The 10199-nt window shown below is 41.6% G+C and overlaps 1 long non-coding RNA gene across 1 annotated transcript; it reads left to right on the top strand.

The window, feature by feature from the left end:
* The first annotated feature begins 1940 nt into the window (after nucleotides 1-1940).
* Nucleotides 1941-9694, top strand: LOC131577486 (uncharacterized). Its single transcript, XR_009277219.1, has 3 exons — nucleotides 1941-1979; nucleotides 8374-8667; nucleotides 9485-9694. It is a non-coding gene; the product is annotated as an uncharacterized LOC131577486 (long non-coding RNA).
* Nucleotides 9695-10199: the final 505 nt, after the last annotated feature.

Genomic DNA, 10199 nt, shown 5'->3' with positions numbered 1-10199 from the left:
AGGGCTAGACGGGAAGGAGGTGAGGGAGCGGGGTTCAGAGGTAAGAGCGGGGGAGAGGGGAGCTGAGACAGGGGTAAGAGTTGAGAGCGAAGTTCTTGTTACAATCCAATATATCTTTTTCTATCGTGAATATTCTAATTCTTAGTAACCGATCACCACGAGACACAGCCACTAAAGAGTTTACATACAGCCTATGCGCTTCCCTATATTAACATACAGTGCTGCGCTTTAGACTCTACAAAGCTTTACAAGTTCTTTCCTTGCTTCTTTACCTTTGGACTTCTCGATCAGCAGAAGGACATTGTTTTGTCAGCAGGGATTCTCGTTCAACTGGCTAGGCTATTGTTCTTTGGTTAACCGGCACTCAGTATCCTAGGACTCAGAGCAGGCTTTCATTTCTACTTTGATTCTAGCCTTCGTATTTTCAGAATCTTCTGACAAACAATCACATTCATAAGGTTTCCCTGTTTCACCCTCCCCAACAGAGTTGCTTCCCTCAGTTTCAACTACTTTCGTCCTCATCATCCCCATTTTTTCTAGGGACGCTTTGGAGGGACTAGGAAGATGAAATCAAAAGGAAAAAAGGAGAAAGATCCCCCCTGCAAATCCTGCAAATCCATGCACCGGTTCATTTGCTCGGCTGCTGCTGCTTGACAGAGGTTTGTCTAATACCCGGTGCTGTTGCCCCTGGGTGAGAGGGTAGGGGCGGAAAGGGCTCGCCGCTAGTTCCCTGAACGCCTCGTTGTCTGCACCTGACGCGCTGGGGCGCTCGGCTTCCCTTTATGTGGCTAAGGACTCCTGTCCTCCTTCGGGTGCCCAAAGCTGAAACTAGAATTCCACCTTCAGAATTTCACGTGTCTCAGGTTTGTGACTCCCAAGGAATTTTTCCCCAGCAATCATTCAGTCGTGAATTTTTCCTCTGCAGTCATTACTGCCTTAGCCTTCTGTGGACGTGTTTCAAACGCTCATTGAGAGCTGAGGAGCCGAGTTGGCTTGTTTATGACTTAGCTGACAAGCCCAGGCTAAATCCAAACACCCCGAATTACGGCGAAATATTAATGCAGTTTAGAAAGAAGCCTCTTCCGTGCAACTCGGTCCTTTGCCGCGCGTCCCCGGAGATTTACTCCGTCCTTCGTTCCCGACGGTGCCTCTTCGGCGGCCCGCCTCTCGCGGACGCAAACCGAATGAAATTCTACTACGAGTGTTGCCTTGAAAAATAATCTTCTAAGTACATCTAGCTACGTGATTAAAACACATCCGTGCCTTGGCAGTCGTGTACGGAAAGCTTTTCGGTGGAGAAAATAGCTATTTTGATAGCACGCTTTCATATGCCTTCAGAAAAAGCAGAATTCGTACCGGCTCCTGAGACTCCCCGCTGAAGAACCCGGCCGTCCTCGCGACGCCCGATGCGGCGGACGTCGGGGGAAAAGCCGAGCCTGGAGTGAAAAAGAGACGGTGAGTATGCGGCCTTTAAAAAAAGCCTTCGCGCAACAATAACGGGAACCTGTCGTGTTTATTCTTTGCTCATTTTTTCTGATAATGTAAATGCCACGTAAAAGTACGTGAAACACGAAGCAGAGCTAGGATTTTACGGGTCTTCATTTCGGCAGTCTGGATGAAAAATGTCTCTTCCTGCGCTAACACCCGGTCCGGTTTGAATCCATATTTAGCCTGAATCTTCCTTGCCTCCCGTTTCCCATTTCTAGGAACTGCTTCCCGGTCTAAGGACGAGGCTGGATGCCAACCCTGTTCCACAAAGTTCAAGGAGAAGCTGGATGTCCTGTTTGATTGCTTGTGACCATTTGTACCACAGATCTTCTCTGTTGTATCCTGACCAGAGGCAGAAGTGAATCCTCAGGTCTCCAGAGAAGTAACCCACATTTCATCGATAATTTTACCGACAAATATTGTCCACGTATTTGTTACTACGGCCTAAAGGAATTACTCACGTGAGACGCTTACGGCCGAGGTCACGTGGGGTAAGTTGAGATTCGGATGTGGGCTCTGGGATAGCCTTCCGTCCTGGCAGGGGAGGCCCGGTGATTAGCTTAGGACTAGACGGGAAAAGTCCCCGGTGCTTTGAAGGAAGGTACGAGAAAACTCAGGAGTAATAACTGTTTTATGCGTCCATCTGTAAGTTTTTGATCGCTGTAAAAGTGTTCTTTCCTATATGTATACGTATGCGTGCGTATATGATACCGTTTACGGCAATCAAAAACTGGTTAAGAAGATGCATAATTAATATTATGCGATGTTAAACTTATCTAAATGATCTGTAATATGAATTGCCAAATGTACTAAATATATACTCTCATCCCAGAGTCTGTCACTGCTGATAAATCAATGGAAGATTGGAAAATCGTGTCCGGATAACGATTTTCCGAGCCCGCCGTAAAATCTAGCTGCTATATTAATTCACTAATTGCCAAGTCCGATTGACCTGAATATTGCTTTGATGCGGAAAACTTCTGGGTATATTGGTAAATTCTCTATCTAGGTAAAGTCAAGGCTTGGCCAGAGCCTAAGGTTTAAACTGGAAAGATGTCTCTGAAGTAATTTTCAAAGCAAGGGGTTTAAAAATAGCAGCTATAGGGTGCTTAAAACACTGCAAACCTTTAAAGGCATTTGTATAAAACAAATGATCAGATGTCTTAGGTAATTGACTAATTAAACTATCCAATAGTTAATTTAATCTGAAGTTTCTTTCATAACACTTAACTTTCAACCGTGACACATTTTCTTAGAATTTTGGAAACTAAAATAATAAAGTTACATTGGATTAGGTAAATGTAAATCTTTTTAAACAAGGAAAAGAGTAAAAACTAACACAAAAAAAAACTCTACATAGAAGCAGCTGCATAACTTACTGACCGAGATACATCTGTAGTTAGAAAACAAAAAAATCTCAAATGACACGTGTCTAAAAGGTAATTACACAAATATATATCAAAATATGTATAAAGCGGGCTGTAAATAAAACGACGCTTTATAGATAATGCTTATCGTAGAAACCTATAAATTTACACTATACAATGCATATGTCATCAGTAAGTGTCTGAGGAAATCGAGATAATATTTTTGAAACATTCCTGTCTTAATGACTCAAAATGAATTAAAGTGAAAAACTTTTAAATTTTTTGTAAATAACTATCATTATTTTTTTGTGCAACTTATAGAAAACTAAAACTGCAGAGGTTATAACAAACGATAGAACTTCTAATGAAATCAAGGGTGTCACAAACAGCATTCACCTCTGTTCTTAAGCAGGTGTTCACCAGTGTTCTATCACAGCTGTTTCAGTTGTAGTTTTTTTCATCTTTCTAGGAAAATAACTATGTAGTTTAAACAAATGTCTTCAATAAGACATGAAGCAATTTAAATTTTAAACTTGTTAAAAATTAATTATGACAAAAGGAAGCAACAAAACTTAACGTTAAAAAATACCAAAGTTAGAACTGAAGTAAAAAACACTTAACTTTAAACATAGTGAAGTTTAACTTTGCTTAATTCTGTTAACACTTAATCTATATTAGATGAAAACATGACTTAATCTTACTCTGTTATTATAAAAAAAGACAACTAAAAGTTTGGTACACGCTTCTTTGAACACAATATAATAGGAATATTGGTTCACGATAGAGATTATAGGGATGCAACAAATTTACCACCTTTCTATGTTACTTGGTTTTGAGAATAACCTATAATAACTGCAGATGTTATTAAAAATGCTTATTCGTAACAAGAATTTGCTTGGCCTATGTTTAAATTTATTAGGATTTTTAGAGTGCAGTTTTACTGGAAAAAAACCACAACACCACAGATTTGGTAATTTGCTATTCAGCTTTTGTAGTACTTTTCAGAAACCTTAAGTCTAGCTTTTTAACTTAAATTCAAAATCTAAATTGGTATATATGCTGTTATACATGTTTGGGGTTTTTTTTATAACAGAAAGACTCATATTAAAATTACCTTATTAAAATTGTAAAAAAATACCAAGCAAATGGGTAATATATGGTTAATATATCTTTGATATTTTTGAAAACTATATTGATCTAAATCCACAATACACTTATTCAAATGAAAGGTTAAAAATGAAAGCAACTTCTTATTCAATCCTTTTTCTGTAGGGTTAATCATATGATTTTTAACTCAATTTTAAAGAAAAGCATCTTGCAGAAATTAACTGTAATTTCAGTAATAATACTTGATCACTCCATATCATACAATATTACATTATCAGTAGATGTATAGAGAAGATAACATTTTCAAAACTTTCATGTATTACGAATACTGAAACAGAAGAAAAATCTTTTAAATTTCTTGGGTGCGTATATATTTAAAAATTAATATAATTTTCTATGTTATTCTGTAAAAACAAAACCAACAGCTATCATTAGAAATATAACATCTATATGTATTCTATTATGCAACATTTTTAAACTTTTTGATCCATTTTTGAAGGCATTTCAATAGGGGCTTCTCTCTGAAGCTTGTGACTGCTATAATTTGCAGATTAGCCAGTAATGCATCTTACAATGCTTTTGATTTTTGCTTTTCGGCTATTTTTCTGAAACCGTGAGAGAGATGCTGGACTTGATATTGACATGTGCCATAACCCTGTGTCCATGTCTGTGGGAGGATTGAAAGAACTGTGCGTTAGCGCGGCTGTGCTCAAAAGACTCTTGGCTTCGTGTGGTATCCAGTGAAACCATCTGCGGTGGTGAAGCTGTTGTTTTTCCAAGCTGTTGTTGCTCTGCTGAAGCTGTATTGTCAAGCGAATTCAATTTTAAAAGTGCCGCCGCAGCGCTCGGTGCACGCCGAGGCTCGGTTTCTCCACCCGCCTGTGCCCCGGCTCCGGGCTGGGCACGGAGGGACGGGACCACGCCTCCCTGTGACGTCACGGGCGCCCCGGATGACGGCTGGCCTGGGGGCGGTGCCGCAGGCGGGGTCTGGAGCTGCGGCTGTGGTTGCGTCACTGCTGACGTCACGTTGACTGACAGCTGTGGCTCCAAGCCCACCCCTGGCAGGCGGGGCGCAGGGGCCGCCGTGCCCGTGGAGGTCCCGGACCGCTCTGGCTCGGGCCGAACCCTCCCGTACCCTCCCAGGGGGGACAGGGCTGTCCACTCCACTCCCTTAGGGCCGGAAAGGGACTCGGCTGCCGGCACGCAGGCAGCCAAGGAAATTTCCCCTCCCTGTTCTGCCGGCACCGGCAGACCGGGCGCTGGAACAGTTTCAAGAGAACTCAGACGCTCTTGCAAAAGCTCTAAGACCCCTTTTTGCAAATTCTGCCCGCATTTTTGAATCGCCTCCTCGTCTCGGTATAGTTGTTTGTCTGGGCTTTCAACAGGCTTACACATTCTCTTTGCTAAGGTAGATTTCCGGGAGGCTGACACAGACTTTACAGCGTGCGGTAACGAGCATTCTGCATCTGACTGAAACAAACCCTTCTGTTTTTCTGGACCCATCGTGTCCCTTGCCTGAGTTTCAGAGTCCCATATACTGGCGAGGACTTCATAAGTCACTGCAGAAGCCGTTAGTTCAGCCGCTACCTCGTCTCTAAGAGTGGTTTTTTCATATACACTGACGTTTATCTTCTCCCATAGGCTTGGGGTAAAAATATTTTCTGAATCCACGTTAGGGAATTCTACCCAGGATAGAAGGCTTTTAAACTGATCCGTGCAAACAGAGAGCGGGTGCTCCTTTACCGTAGCTTCCAAGGTAGCCGAAACCTCCCCCTCAGGTTTGGACACGTTTCCCATATTTTTGCTCCCTTTTGATGGCTTACCTGACCTCAGGGTCAGCTTTCTCTCAGCTCCTCTATCCGTGATCCGTTCCACAGCTCACAGACGTCCGGCTTGGCTTGTCCGCTCTCACCGGCGCCGGGATTACCGAGATCATCTTTTTCCCCTTTCCAGGGAGTTTTCCAGCTTTCTGCTGTCTTCTTTTTTTTCCAGCTTCCCGCTGTCTTCTCTCTTTTTTGGGTTTTTTTTCTGTTTGTTTGTTTGGGTTTTTTTTGTTGTTTTTTTTTTTTTTTTTCCTTCAACAGGAGCATTCAGTTCGAAGTGCCCCAAGGTTGGGAGCCATTTGTCTAGTTAAAGGACTTTTGGATTTGGGTTCTTTTCCCTTTGAACTGAAGATTGATGAGAGGGAGGCTGGTTTTTCTCGTTTGGTCTCAGTTGTTTATTTTTTCTTATGAGCATTACAAGGTACAAGGAGCTATGTGCACTACGATAGAAAAGGGGTAAAATGGCTAACAAAGATCTTCTTCAAGGTCTTTTATATGTCCATTTACCCAATTACCAGATGCCAACCGAGCTATTTTTCTTAGTGACCCGATGAGCCGACACCTGTGTGCTGCACTGCCGCATTTTCTACCCGATCACCTACTACTACCCAAAAACCCCTAGGAAAAGAACGTGAAGAAGAAAGAAGGACAAGAGACAACACCCTAAATTCTCCATCGTGTCTTCTGCTCTCTAAACTACTTTTTCACCCAGTGATTTAAGAAACTTTCTAATCTACACATTTACACTTTCCCGATCTAACTTGAACATTTGTTTTCATGTATCACCAGGAAAACATGCACATGAATTTCATATTATATGAAATTCAGTGTTTCTTTGAATCCTAGAACTAAATATTAAAAACAAGGGCACACAGTCTGTATCTCAGACTCCAACATCTCATAGCTGCTACTATTGAGAACCTTGTTTCAGTAATACGTTAAGAGGCATCTTTCTGTTACCTCTGTCTCTCTTTTCTTTGCCTCCTTTGGGCTCTGTTCTCTGTGGATATATCTTTTCTCTAGTCTCTTAGCCTTCTCTGGGCTCAATTCTCTGTGAATACAGCTTTCTATAATCTCCCAGCCTCCTCTGGGCTGAATTTTCTGTAGATACAGCCTTTCTATAGTTTCCCAGCCTTCTCTGGGCTAAATTCTCTGTGAATACAGCTTTCTATAGTTCCCCAGCCTTCTCTGGGCTGAATTCTTCTGGGATCCTCCCTCGTGGGGAGTTCCACTTATCTCAATCTTCATTATTTGAAGTAAACTCTCGAGCTCGTTAAAATCTTGTTTCTCGTGTTTATTGCAGGATCCTCACAAAACTTAACAGGTCTCTCCAGGCTGGTTACAAGGTTAATCTTTGCAATTTGGTACATTTCTTTCTTCTGATGGTACAAACAAGGCCTTGTGGCACACTTCATGTCTGATACACAAAATGGCCCCAATCTACGCAGTTCTTTTATCTTTATACCTATTTTTATCCAATTAACAATAGACACGTATATTATTTTTCTTAATGACCCAATGACCCATCACCTCTGTGATGCACTGCGGCGTTTTCTATCCAATTACTAACTATTACCCAAAAACCTCCAGGAGAAGGACATGAAGAAGAAAGAAGAAGGACAAGGGACAACACCCTAAATCCTCCATCTTGTCTCTTATTCTCTAAACTACTTTTTCACCCAGTGATTTAAGAAACTTTCTAATCTACACACCTACCTTTCTTGTCGAACTTTAGCATTTGTTTTCATGTATCACTATGAAAACATGCTCATGAATTTCATATTATATGAAATTCAGTGTTTTCCTGAATCTTAGAACTAAAAATTAAAAACAAGGGCACACAGTCTGTATTTCAGACTCCAACACTTTGCAGTTTAAACCTTAGGCCCTGGCCAAGCCTTGACTTTACCTGGATAGAGAATTGACAAATAAATCCAGTTTTCTGCATCAAAACAATATTCAGGTCAATTGGACTTGGCAATTAGTGAATTAATATAGCAGCTGGATTTTTACTGTGAGCTTGGAGAATTGTTATCTGGACATGATTTTCCAATCTTCCATTGATTTATCAGCCGTGGCAGACCCTGGGATGAGAGTATATATTTAGTACATTTGGCAATTCATATTACAGATCATTTAGATAAGTTTAACATCGCATAATATTAATTATGCGTCTTCTTAACCAGTTTTTGATTGCTGTAAAAGTTTTATTTCCTATATCTGTACATATGCATGTGTTTTACTTTGGTTTTTCATTGTCAGAACAAGACAGTGGATATTTTACCTTTGTTTATAAGAGAGGGGGAGGAAACGGGTTGCGGTTCAGAAGCGTGGAAACACTATGTATGTATTTTAGATTTTGGAAAAAACACAAATATTGTATATCTATTGGAAATAATTCTTGATCGGTCCTTTTTAAACAAGTCTTTCACAAAGCCAGTTCCATCAATTATCAGGTATTCTTCTAACAGTACTCGAGCAAAGTTGAGAGAGAATTCTTTGGTTCCTGTCAAAGGTTCAGAAGCGAGAAGTTAAAAAATTAATTTCAGTTAGTAATTTGGAGTAAAGTGTAGTTTCTGTATTCACAGGTTCAAAGCAGAAGTAACTGCCTAGCGAAGAACATGGAAACTCATCAGCTGCAGAGACGAGCAGACGGCCCAAAGAGCAGAAGAGCGAGCACGCCGATGTGAACCGTATCGAGACCGCAGTTGACGGCTGAACACCTTTGATCCCGCGTGCGAGAGCGATGAACTTTGGGTTTCGTGTGAAAGAGTAGGAAAATCGATATTGTAAAGCCTCATTTGTTAAAGCGTGGTGTGAACTGTGTCAAGATTCAGAAACCTGCATGAGAGATAAAGTCCTTGAAGATGAAGGTGAATCAGGTATCCCCCTTGAGCTGTATCATTTTGGTGATCGCTTTGTGATGCGATTTCACCTGCATCGCTTCTTTTAGTTAACTCAAAAGAAAGTATACCTTATCTCAGTGAAAATAGATTTTGGTATAATATTCAGTTTTTCTTTTTATTTATTATGTTCTATATAAAGAGTCAACATCTTATTGTAACCTTATATCAATCTTAGTCACGCTTGATTGTGAAGAGTTTGAGTCATGAAATTTCAGATAGAGATTTATAACAACTCAGCTTTCAATTCAAGCAGTTTCAGCAGAAACTTTAAAGGAATTAGACAAATTAAGCTACTGGTTAAGTAAGCAACCTAGATCTATTTCTCTAGCTTTGAGTGGTCAGTTAACTGATGTTCAAAACTGGAGGCAGAGCGCTCTGTAGAACAGAGCAGCAGTTCTGTTGTTGGTGCATAGGGCATGAGAGAAGGAAAAATAACCCTGAGTGAAAATTAATCAAATAAAAGGTTTGAAAGATTTGGGTTGATTTTTTTTTTTTTTTTAAAGAGCGGGCAAATGTTGGAGTCTGGAATACAGAGTGCGTGCCCTTGTTTCTGATACTTAGTTATAAGATCCAGAAAAACACTGAATTTCATATAATATGAAATTCATGGGCATGGTTTCATGGTGATGCATGAAAACAAATGTTAAAGTTAGATACAAAAAGCTAAAAGTGGAAGTGTGTAGATTAGAAAGTTTTTTTAAATCACTGGGTGAAAAAGTTTAGAGGAGACGAGATGGAGGATTTAGGGTGTTGTCTCTTGTCCCTTTTTCTTTCTTCTTCATGTTCTTCTCAGAGAGATCAGAGATGTTAAGAGAGACACCGGGGTTTCTGATAAGCCCCCGGAAGGGATAAGGCGAGGCACGTACGACACGAGAGGTACAAAAGGCACGGAAGGCACGGTAGAAAAGTGACACGACACACCCCGGGATTGCTCTGTCCTGCGCACCTCAGCACTGTGAGCCAAAGTGAGGAATTCCCTTGAGGTAGCCTAAGGGGCCACAGCTTGGACCTCCACATCTCCAAAGCTGACTCGAGAATCCTTGGGCACGAGTGCTTACCTGGCACACCGCTTTCATGCCCCTCTGTAGGTCTTGGACTTCGACTTAGCTCTCATATGTGTGGGGACGAGAAGCCACGTGGGGCACAAGGGAAGGCCGCCTCACCGTCTGGCACGTTTCTGGCAGGCTGTTGTCTCTTGGACAGGTACAATAAAGAAAACCAAATATCAGTGCAAGATCTTAGCAGCACATCTGTGAAAACCCAACACTCACGGTCTCCTGACAATGGCTGGGTCCTTCGCCTGCATGCTTCAGCCCCGCTGGGATGCTGAGGCTTGCGGAGCGAAACTCTTCAAGCGGTATTGCTGTGGATCCGAACGAACCGCCGCCTTGATGAGGTTTGGGAGCCTCCCCGGTTGCGGATGAACGGGGACCCCGGGGTGGGCCGGGGCTGGAAACCCCTGGTTATCCCACACAAGCGGGACCTACGTGGCCACTATCTCTTCTCAA

Source organism: Poecile atricapillus, chromosome 3 (assembly GCF_030490865.1).
Source record: "Poecile atricapillus isolate bPoeAtr1 chromosome 3, bPoeAtr1.hap1, whole genome shotgun sequence".
NCBI lineage: Eukaryota > Metazoa > Chordata > Aves > Passeriformes > Paridae > Poecile > Poecile atricapillus.
The sequence above is the reverse complement of the archived record's forward strand: the minus strand, read 5'-3'. Positions and strand labels throughout refer to the sequence as shown.